Source organism: Saimiri boliviensis, chromosome 1 (genome assembly GCF_048565385.1).
Source record: "Saimiri boliviensis isolate mSaiBol1 chromosome 1, mSaiBol1.pri, whole genome shotgun sequence".
NCBI lineage: Eukaryota > Metazoa > Chordata > Mammalia > Primates > Cebidae > Saimiri > Saimiri boliviensis.
The window spans coordinates 365,714-378,320 of NC_133449.1; positions in this window are offsets into that span (position 1 = coordinate 365,714).

The following is a 12,607-nucleotide window of genomic DNA, read 5'->3' on the forward strand; positions in this document are numbered from 1 at the left end:
ATTTTTCTTTTTCCTTCTTACTTTTTTTTTGTTTTTTGACTGAGTCTTGCTCTGTCATCCAGGATGGAGTGCAGTGGCACAGTCTTTGCTCACTGCAACCTGTGCTTTCCAGGTTCAAGAGATTCTCCTGCTTCAGCTTCCCAAGTAGCTGGAATTACGGGCATGTGCGACCCAGCCCAGGTAATTTTTGTATTTTTAGTAGAGACAAGGTTTCACTATGTTGGCCAGGCTGGTCTCAAACTCCTGACCTCATGATCCACTTGCCTATGCCTCTCAAAGTGCTGGGATTGCAGGGATGAGCCACCGAGCCTGGCCTAAGCTTAGGCCGGTTGGTAACCCTGCAATGACTTCTAAGTGTTACAGTGGAAGGAAGAGTCTCTTGTGTGTCACTTTAAATAGGAAGCTAGAAATGATCAAGCTTAGTGAGGAAGGCAGGTCAAAAGCCACGCTTCTCACGCCGGTTAGCTAAGTTGTGAATGTGCAGGGTAAGTTCTTGCAGCAGATAGAGAGTGCTACAGTAGCAGGAAGAACTATGAACACAGCGTGACCAGGGTGAGGAGGGAGGAGACCTTTAATCGGCTGTGGAGTCCTGCTGGGCTTGCATCCCAAGTACCTAGCTCCCTGAAAAGCAGCTTCTTTCCCTGTTTATAGGCTTACAGCTCTAAAGGAGAAACCGAGGTGAAAATGTGTCACTGCCCATCGGCTGGACAGTTGACCTCACAGTCTTCGGCCTCATTGAGGTGACAGTTCATCTGCGGGACCTGTGGGAGTGGTCAGGGGTGGGGCTTGCAGAGACAAGACAAAGGCAGCAATCCTCAGTTGGCCAAGGTGTTCCCAGGAAGAGATAAGGATCAGGTGAACGTGGAAGACGTGGCCCAGTGCTGGGCGCTGGCTGGTAGGATACCATCCTTCACAGCACTCTCAAGGTTTACGGATAGCTTAGGCGCTGGGAACTGAAAAGGGAGTTATGTTCCCACCTGGGCCTCACTGTGGCCTGGTCAGTGGCGTCAGCAAGTCTCCTGATGGCTGATTTTATGTCCTTGGTGTTTTATCTCTCTTTCCCTTCCTTCCATCAGGAGGGTGCAAGGCTGAGAAATGGGGGCTCCCCTCTCCCTACTCCAGTGAACAGGTGAGCGGTGACAAAGTGAAACAGCCGTATTTCTGCCATGGAGGAAGTTTGAGTGACCTGGACAGAAGATCAAACCAGCCCAACACTCCCTTCAGCCGCAGCCTCATCCAGAGCAAGGCCTCTAATTCTTGCATTTCTATGAAGCCTGAGAGAGGTGAGGAAGCTGCCTAAGAAAACTGTGAAACCAGGAGAGGTTTCTTCATGCGGTTGAAGGAAAGAAGCCATCTCTATAACATGGACGTGCAAGGTGGGGCAGCAGGTGCCGATGGGAGTGGCAGCAAGTTCTCCAGAGGATCCAGCTGAGATCCCTGATGGAGGTGGCGACTCTAAACAACAGATTTTTCATGTGGACAAAACAATCTTCAATTGGAAGAAGATGCCACCTAGGACTATCATAGATAGAGAGGAGAAGTCAGTGCCTGGCTTCAAAGCTTTAAAGGAAAGATTGTGTCTCTTGTTAGGGGCTCGTGGAGTTGGTGACTTTAAGTTGAACCCTGTGATGATTTACCATTCCGAAAATCCTGGGGCCCAAATGAATGATGCTGAGTCTCCTCTGCCTGTGCTCTATAAATCAGACAACAGAGCCTGGATGGCAGCGCCTCTGCTTACAGCACGGTTTAGGAAGCATTTTCAGCCTGCTGTTGAGATCTACTGCTGAGACAGGAAGATTGACATGAGCTCTGACGGGCACGTACAAGAAGATGAGTTTTGTTTTCGTGTCTGCCAGGCCAGCACCCACTCTGCAGTGCATGGATCAAGGAGCAATTTTGACTTTCAAGTCTTATTATTTAATAAATATATTTCACTAGACTGTATCTACCAAAGTCAGTGATTCCTCTGATGGAGCTGGGCAAAGTAAGTTGAAAACCTTCTGGAAAGAATCCACTATTCTAGAACATTTGTGAGTCATAGGAGGAGGTCAAAATATCAACAGGAAGAGGAATTTGGAAGAAGTTGGTTCTAACTTTCATGGGTGACTTTGAGGGGTTCAAGACTTCAATGAAAGAAGTAACTAGATGTTGTGAAAATTTCAAGAGGACTAGAATTAGAAGTGGAGCCTGATGATGGAACTGAATTGCTTCAATCTCATGTTAAAACTTTAATGGGTAATCAGTTGCTTCTCACGGATGTGCAAAGAAACTGGTTTCTTGGGATAGAATCTGCTACTGATGAAGATGCTGTGAACATTGTTGAAATTATCAACACGAATTTAGAATATTTTATAACTGTAGTTAATAAAACAGTGGTAGGGTTTTGAGAGGATGAACTCCAAGTTTGAAGTACGTTCTACTCCGGGCAAAATGTTATGAAATAGCATCATCACATGCTAGAGAGAAATCTTCTGTGAAAAAAAGAGTCAATCTACGTCTTGTTTTCAGAACCTGCCATTGCCACCCCAACCACCTGATCATACACCAGCCATCAGTTTGGAGGAGACCTCCACCAGCAAAAAGATTATGACTCACTGAAGGCATTGTTAGCATTTTTAGGGATATACTTTTAAATTTATGTTTATACTGTTTTTAGATATAATACTGTTGTGTACTTAATAGACTGCATTATAGTGTAAGTGCCACCTTTGCATGCATTGGGAAACCAAAATATTTGGGTAACACACTTTATTGCAATATTCCCTTTATTGAGATGACCTAGAACTGAACCTACAATATCTCCAAGGTGTGCCTGTGTATTGTTTTTAATTTTATATGCAATCATTACTCCACATTAAAAAACGGACATCAGAAAATTGTCATACAAAGAATAATAATGATCAGCTCTAGCACCATTACACTGCAATTGAACAATAGCTGGCATGAGTGGGGTGCTGTCAGATGGCGGTGAGTGATTATTGTTTCCCCCAGAGTGGGCACATTTAAGCTGGAAAAGAGATTCCATCTTTAAAAGGGACATTGTGTTATAAAGCCTGTATCTTTAAATTGCTATAATTTTATTAAGATTAAAATATATTGTAATTGCCTGGCACATTTTACATATTTGTATAGCAGGAAGTCAATGCAGCTTGCACTTTCCAGCACCTTTGACACTGCCTTCTTTAGGCAGGACCCTTACTCAATGGCACTCATGATATTAATGCAACGTGACCAGTCCCGTGAAGGTCTAGACTGGAACAACAACAGGAACTGATTGGTGTCATGTTAAAGGCATTCCTAGTTGGAGTATTAAAAATAAACAGTTTTCAAAGGACTGGTTTTGCTACAATTAATTGATGGCTGTTTAAAACGGTTGACAGCTCTTCTTATGCTTGTGATTTCTTCCTACTCAGCCTTAATGAATATTTCTAATGACGTGTTTAATGTGCATAATGCAATAGGAAGAAGTTCAGTTTTCATTGTCAGCAGATTGAAATCACAGAGTCATAGACAATAGTGGAAACAAATTTATAAAACTCTAAAGTTGTAGCTTTCATTGAACTCAATTTCTTATATTACCATAATTTGTATGTGCAAGAAGGGAAAGAGCTCATTACATTTTTGAGTTTCATTTGAACCTTATGATTAACAGATTTATGACTTACAGTCCCATATGCAGGGGTCTAGTAATTCTAATTTCCTCCTTCTTTTAAAATGCAGTCAGCTTTGAGAAACTGTTCTGTACAATGCCAGTGTCTATGCCACACGAGGCAAGAGCATTCAGACGTGAACTGAAACATGGATTCGTCATCCTGGTGCTTCCCAATGTTTGGCGTCCCTGAGAAATCCCACCTGAGTGGAAGGCAGGCTGGAAGTCTTTATGAAGCCTTTCTTCAGAGCTGACCCTGAGGACATGCTCGTAATTACTTATGCATGTCCCTGAGAAATGTGAAATTTAAGTTGAATTGAACCTCAAATGTGCTAAGGACGTTTGTTATTTAAAGAACCTGTGGTTAATTTATTTTTAAAGCAAATCAGTACTTCATAATGAAAATCACTGTTCATTATTTCTTGGGTACATCTAAATTTCTTTATTTCACTGTGTAGAAATGGAGTTTCAAAAACATTTTGGATGTTTTATAATTATTTTGATTATTTTCTTACATTTTAATTTTATTTTACAGTAGTTATTTTAGTAATAATATTTAAGTTTTAATGGCTACATAAGAACATCAGAACAAAGATATGTTTACTGCTCTGATATTTTGCATTTCCAAGACTCATTAATTGCAAGCAGACTTTAGCTAAACTTGACCTAGCATTTTGGAAAAATAGGTAAAAGTTACTGTAACTCCTTTTTGTTATTCAAGAAACATGCATTCTTATGATACACGCCATCATCATTACTTTCTAGAAAACGTTTGAGGGTTGAAGAAAGACTTCCTTCACATTACATAAGTATTCATTGTCTTTCTGTCCTTTCAAAAGTGGTGACATATATTGACATCATCAAATAAAAAGTCTCAAACAGATCTAAACCAATACATACAGGCACACACACAGAAATACACACCTGCACAGACGTATACACACATGTGCACACATAGAAATACACATGCACGGAGACAACCACACCGTGCACTCACAGAGAAACACACACATGCACATACACAGACACACGTGCACACATAGAAACATACATGCACAGAGACAAACACAGCACACATGTACACTCACAGAGAAAGACACACACATGCACAGATGCATACACACACATGCACACATAGAAACACACATGCAGAGAAAAGCACAGGCACACACATAAACTTACAGAGAAACACACACACATGCACTGATGCACACATACATGTACACACATAGAAATGCACATGCACAGAGAAACACAGGCACACATGTGCACTCACAAGACATGCACAGACACATACACATATGTGGACACATTGAAACACACATGAACAGAGACAAACAGGAACACATGCACTCAGAAAAACACACACGTGCAGACACAAACACATGTACATACATAGAAACACAAGCACAGAGACAAACACAGGCACACATGTGCACTCACAGTTAAACACACACATGCACACACATGCACACATAGAAACACACATGCACAAACAGGCATACACGTACACACACAGAAACACACATATGCACAGGCACATACATGTGCACACATGGAAACACACATGCACAAAGACAAACACAGGCACACATTTGCACTCACAGAGAAACACACACATTCACAGATACACATGCACACATGGAAACATACATGCAGAGAAAAGCACAGGCACACACAGAGAAACACACATATGCACAGATGCATAAACACATGTACACACATAGAAACACGCATGCAGAGAAAAACAGGCACACACGAGCACTCAAAGAGAAACACACACGCATGCACAGATGCATACACACATGTGCACACATAGAAACACACATGGACAGGGACAAACAGGCACACACACGCACACACAGAGAAAAACACACATGCACACACACCCTGACTGCTTTCACATTCCACATGTGACTCAGCGGTTGTTCATTTCTTGAGAAGATTCCTACAATTTCAGTGCCTACCCCCGGTGCTGGCGATACCATTTGGGAGCTTGACCCTCAAAGTCTGGTTCGGGGTCAGCTCGACACCCTCTGGGAGCTTCTCTGCACTCAACTTCCACCCCACACAGGCTAAGTGAATCGGAAACTGGCTGTTAATAAGATCCCCCGGTGATTCGTGTGCACAACTGAAGGTTAGCAGCACTAATTCAGGTTATTGTAAATCCTGGCCGTTGATTTCTGGGTATGATAAAGGTTCAGCTCCTGCGTCACCTACCCCTATGCCCTCCAACGCCAAATGCCGTTCTTTCTCCATTCTTTGCTTCTGCGAGCTTCTCTCGGAAATTTTACAAGACACATACCTTGACCTTAAACTCATGATAGACGAGGTCACCTGACCTTCCACTCTGTAAACAACTCTTTTTTCTCTTTACTCTCTTTTCTTCTCATATTTCTGCATCTGGAGTTCCATATTTTTACTTTCAAGGTTGAAAACCATGCATTCTGTTTAAACCACTGATAAGTCTATCATACTTCGGCCATAGTTGATCTGAAAGTTGAAATGGAATGATTTGGCAAGGATTTTTGTGACAAGTAACAGGAAATTCAAAGGTGACTTAAAGAAGACATGTATAGAGCACGTGTGTCTAATACACACACAGGAAGTGAGGGGGCCGGAGTGTCTGATACACACACAGGGAGTGAGGGGCTGCGGTGTCTAATACACACACAGGTAGTAGGAGGGGCTGGTGTGTCTAATACACACACAGGTAGTGGCAGTGCTGGTGTGTCTAACACACACAGGGAGTGAGGGGGCCAGGGTGTCTAATACACACACAGGGAGTGGGGGAGCTGGCGTGTCTAACACACACAGGGAATGAAGGGGCCGGGGTGTTAATATACACACAGGAGTGTATTGATGCCTCACAGGGAAGCACACGTGCTCTATACATGTCTTCTTTAAGTCACCTTTGAATTTCCTGTTACTTGTCACAAAAATCCTTGCCAAATCATTCCATTTCAACTTTCAGATCAACTATGGCCGAAGTATGATAGACTTATCAGTGGTTTAAACAGAATGCATGGTTTTCAACCTTGAAAGTAAAAATATGGAACTCCAGATGCAGAAATATGAGAAGAAAAGAGAGTAAAGAGAAAAAAGAGTTGTTTACAGAGTGGAAGGTCAGGTGACCTCATCTGTGATGAGCTTAAGGTCAAGGTATGTGTCTTGTGAAATTTCCGAGAGAAGCTCGCAGAAGCAAAGAATGGAGAAAGAACGGCATTTGGCGTTGGAGGGCATAGGGGTGGGTGACGCAGGAGCTGAACCTTTATCATACCCAGAAATCAACGGCCAGGATTTACAATAACCTGAATTAGTGCTGCTAACCTTCAGTTGTGCACACGAATCACCGGGGGATCTTATTAACAGCCAGTTTCCGATTCACTTAGCCTGTGTGGGGTGGAAGTTGAGTGCAGAGAAGCTCCCAGAGGGTGTCGAGCTGACCCCGAACCAGACTTTGAGGGTCAAGCTCCCAAATGGTATCGCCAGCACCGGGGGTAGGCACTGAAATTGTAGGAATCTTCTCAAGAAATGAACAACCGCTGAGTCACATGTGGAATGTGAAAGCAGTCAGGGTGTGTGTGCATGTGTGTTTTTCTCTGTGCGTGCATGTGTGTGCCTGTGTTTGTCCCTGTCCATGTGTGTTTCTATGTGTGCACATGTGTGTATGCATCTGTGCATGCGTGTGTGTTTCTCTTTGAGTGCCTGTGTGTGCCTGTTTGTCTTTGTGCATGTGTGTCTCTATGTGTGCATGTATGTATGTGTCAGTGCATGTATGTGTGTTTCTCTGTGTGTGCACATGAGTGCCTAAGTTTGTCTCTGGCTGGAGTGTTAACACACACACAGGGAGTGAGGAGGCCAGAGTGTCTGATACACACACAGGTAGTGGGAGGCCTGGGGTGTCTGATACACACACAGGTAGTGGGAGGCCTGGGGTGTCTGATACACACACAGGGAGTGAGGAGGCCAGAGTGTCTGATACACACACAGGGAGTGAGGGGCCAGGGTGTCTGATACACACACAGAGAGTGAGGGGCCGGGGTGTCTGATACACACACAGAGAGTGAGGGGCCGGGGTGTCTGATACACACACAGAGAGTGAGGGGCCAGGGTGTCTGATACACACACAGGGAGTGAGGGGCCGGGGTGTCTGATACACACACAGAGAGTGAGGGGCCGGGGTGTCTGATACACACACAGAGAGTGAGGGGCCAGGGTGTCTGATACACACACAGGGAGTGAGGGGCCGGGGTGTCTGATACACACACAGGGAGTGAGGGGCCGGGGTGTCTGATACACACACAGGGAGTGAGGGGCCGGGGTGTCTGATACACACACAGGGAGTGAGGGGCCGGGGTGTCTGATACACACACAGAGAGTGAGGGGCCGGGGTGTCTGATACACACACAGGGAGTGAGGGGCCGGGGTGTCTGATACACACACAGGGAGTGAGGGGCCGGGGTGTCTGATACACACACAGGGAGTGAGGGGCCGGGGTGTCTGATACACACACAGGGAGTGAGGGGCCGGGGTGTCTGATACACACACAGAGAGTGAGGGGCCGGGGTGTCTGATACACACACAGGGAGTGAGGGGCCGGGGTGTCTGATACACACACAGGGAGTGAGGGGCCGGGGTGTCTGATACACACACAGGGAGTGAGGGGCCGGGGTGTCTGATACACACACAGAGAGTGAGGGGCCGGGGTGTCTGATACACACACAGAGAGTGAGGGGCCGGGGTGTCTGATACACACACAGGGAGTGAGGGGCCGGGGTGTCTGATACACACACAGGGAGTGAGGGGCCGGGGTGTCTGATACACACACAGGGAGTGAGGGGCCGGGGTGTCTGATACACACACAGGGAGTGAGGGGCCGGGGTGTCTGATACACACACAGGGAGTGAGGGGCCGGGGTGTCTGATACACACACAGGGAGTGAGGGGCCGGGGTGTCTGATACACACACAGAGAGTGAGGGGCCGGGGTGTCTGATACACACACAGGGAGTGAGGGGCCGGGGTGTCTGATACACACACAGGGAGTGAGGGGCCGGGGTGCCTGGTGCTGCTCCCACAGCCCAGCTCTACTTCAGGTCCTTCCGTCAAGGTCCCAGCTTCCTGCCTCATCCTGGGGGTTCTGTTTTTCTGACACTCAGGTGGAGTCTTGGTTATTCTTCTGGAGCCAGACCTGACCCAGCCACAGTCAGGGTCTGCAGCACATGCCCACACTGATTCTGCCCCTCAAGACTGGACGGGTAGTGTGTGGCACTCCCTACTCCTCCCACAAAGCATGTGGGACTTGCCGATGGGGCAGTCACCTTCCTCTGAGGACCGGCAGCCAGTCAGCCTCCCCCGAGGCCTGCAGGTCAGTGGACTGGAAGAAGCATGCCTGATTCCCCTGAGAGCACTTCACGTCTCCCGAATTCCGGGAATTTGAGCTAAAAGCAGTCGGTGGGCAAGCGTTTTGTGTGGTGTGTCGGGGGAATGGGAGTGGACGCTGGGCTGGCCATAGATGACTGGAGGAGCGTTTGCCTGCTGGCTCCTTTGTTGCCAGAATCCTGAGGGGAGGGGTTAGTGATGTCATCATCTAGAGAGTACAGAGACACGTTACAGGGAAACAGAGCTGTGGTGATATCCAGGGGTCCTGCTGACTTCTAGACCAGAAGAGGGGAGCAGGCAAGCAGCCAGAAGGGGTGATCTCCAGTGTGAGGAGTCAGCTGGGTGGTTCTCCAGGGAGTGATGAGAGCATGCAGGTATGAGTGTTTGAGGAGCTCTGGAGCCTACAGGGGCGGCCCCAGGGAGTGTGGGCCTGACTAGTCAGTCTGCTGTCAGCACACCTGCCTGCAGGTGGCCCTTACCCCCTCACTCACCAATGGTTAGGGTGGTCTTTGGGTAGGTCTACACCTGATCTCTCATCACCCAAGTAAGAGCCACTTTAAAACCATCAAGACAAAACCCAGACCCAGGGTGTATGAAGCAGAAAAACGCTGTGACTTAAGTGAATTGTGGAGCTGCTGTTTCAGTCTGGGTTGCCTCACTGTGGACTGCTGGTTTTATCCAAAGGTAATTCTTTATCTGGTCAAGCCACTGCAAGTTGGGTTTTCTGGTACATATTACCAAACTCAACCCTAATATAAACTATTTTAACCTATTAGTGAACCAGCCAACTACTCAATCAATTAATGTGACTTAGCACTGCTACTGCAAGTATAATCCAGGTGACTGCCTGTGGAAATCACAGCTTACTCTTTTCTATGAATATGAATCTGGGTTACTGCCGATGAAAATGACAGCTGCTCTTACATTTCACGTATTTCGTCAAAAGCTGAGGCAGCTCCACTTCATACACAGCAGGGTGTCTTTGTGCTGAAAGCCTTTGTGTGAAAATCTCCATTTGTTTCTCTTGCCGTCGGGTTAATTGGTCTGATCCTGGAACTGCACTGGACTCTGCTGGGGTTGCAGGAGCTCCAGGAAGCTGCGGCCTGACGGCTGCACGTTGGAATGGGGTCCCTAACTCTCGCTGAATCTACAACTCTGCTTTTATTTTTAAATTAGGTGTCTGCCTAATATTATACCTAGAAAAAAAAGAGTTTCACTGCTTAAAAAATGTTTACTGATCTACGCTCATGCTCTCAGAGAAGTTAAATTACTTAAGATGGCACCGTTTACTAAGTAGCAGAATAAAGGCTTGGTTTTCTATGCTGGCTTTTAAAGGTAACTATGTAAACAAGATGGTAAATGGGCTTATTTTATAAAAGAAGGAGGCTGGGACAGCTGAGTGGATAATAATGCTTTTGGGGGACCAGCTGGGCAAAGATGAAGGAGGGGCCCCAGTGGTGCCTCTGGCCCTCCAGAAAAGCTGCAGAAGGAAAGGTGAAGTCCAAAGCTCCGCAGGTGAGCCCTGCAGGCCCTGAGTTTGAGCCTCTGAGAAGCTGAGGATCTCAAGCTGAGGTCAGTCCTTCCCACGGTGCCCACCAGCGACGGGATGTGAAGTGCGTGAGTTCGAAATCGGCCAGCCACCAAACTAATGCTGTCGTATATGAATTCAATCTTTTCTGTTAGTTTACTTCTTAATATAATTTATAAAACGGTTCGTTCCACTACGGCCCCATCTGCTTGAGAGAGGGTAACGTGCTGTCAGGTAAGGGTCTGTGCAACGGACTGTGAAGATGAAGCAATTCAACAGGCGTGCAGGGTGGGGACGCAGACACCCGGAGGCCCCTCTGTCTCTGTGGTGACCACTGTTCACTCACCCGTCCTGCTAAAGGAAGCTTAGATTCGCATTAATTCTAGTCTTTTTGCTGACCGTGAGACTTTGGTCCGGGGGCTTTACAGTCAGCTCTTGCTCTGCTTAATGTAGCCTTTTTTCCCCTCTTGAATTTTTTTTTTCTTTTTTTAGTGTATGCAGTTATTTATTGTGCTGTTCCAGTGACGAGCCTTCACTGAGATATGCCTACAGGAACACAGTATGATATGGCATTTACTTTTGTGTGTGTGGATAAATAACACCAGCAACGTGAAGAATACATTTTCACTGTGAAGGAAACACACATTTCGTATTTACACTGAATCCATCAGGCTCTCCGCCCATGGTTCCCTGCTGTTCCTGAGCACACAGAGGCAGATACCGCCCCCCGCCCACGTCTCCCCATCTTTCTCCTCCTCTCCTGTCTTGCTGCGGCCCCCACCCCAACCACAGCGCCTAGTCCTGAACCTTTTCCGTATAGTTTAGCAGAACGAAGTTCATCTATTTCGCCCAAGCATTTCTTCCGGACATTCGAACGTATTCAGAGATCGGTATTGTCCTTGTCAGGTGGTGACTCAGAATTCGATTGGAAATCCGTGTTGGATGAGATTGACCATTTAATTAAAGATCACGCCTCTGATGTACATGATTTTCCTTCTCTAGAGGCTAACATGTCTCCTTAAACGATTTCATAAAAATGTCCAGATAATAAAATTGAAAGAGCGTAATTACTCTAATAATGGATGTGGTATAATTCGGTGGGTTTTACGAAGTGAATTGATTCCCTTGGAAACACGATGCTCGGAAGCTTGGGGCTGAGGGACTGCTCTACTTCTTCCGCACCCCTGCCCCCGGCTTCGTTTTTGAGACCGAGTCTGCTGTGTCGCCCAGGCTTGAGTGCAATGGCGCAATCTTTGCTCACAGCAACTCCTGCCTCCCGGGTTCAAGCCATTCTCCTGCCTCAGCCTCCTGAGTAGCTGGGATTACAGGTACATGCAACCTCGCCTGGCTAATTTTTTGTATCCTTAGTAGAGACGGGGTTTTGCCATCTTGGCCAGGCTCGTCTCCAACTCCTGACCTCCTGACCCATCCGCCTCGGCCTCCCAAAGTGCTGGGATTACAGGCATGAGCCACCGCACCCGGTCTGTACTTCCCAATTTTATTTCAGATATCCAGTCACTGCAGAAAGCATTTTCTTCTCATCAGCAACGTTATCCCCTCTCCCCATAAAGGTGTTGAGAATGGCAAGTTTTCATTAAAGTGGATTAGACATGGTCAATGTTAGTCTTAGGAATTGATCTGCTGTGCATCAACATCAGTCCAAACATGAGAGTCGCAAGCCTGCGGTTTAAGATCTCCATGTGAACAGCGAGTGAGGTGACTCCACTTAACGCTGACATACTTAAATTACGAGAGCCTGACTCCGTCCTCCGGAGTGCATTGCCTCCCGGGTTCCCAGGACTCTTGGACTGAGGGCGCTTGTCGGGCCTCTCTGCTTACATTTATGTAGTGTAATAAAAGTCTCATGGCTATTAATGACCTAGATGTGTTGCAACCACAAAAGAAAGTACACTTCCCCAAAGAGATTTTAAAAATTATTTGCATTTGTATCAAAGTTCTACCCACCTGGAGTGTTCTGCTGCCTTCAGCTCCACCGAGCGACACAGCAGCTGTGGTCACGGCGATTTATCAGCCTGATCTCTCCTGC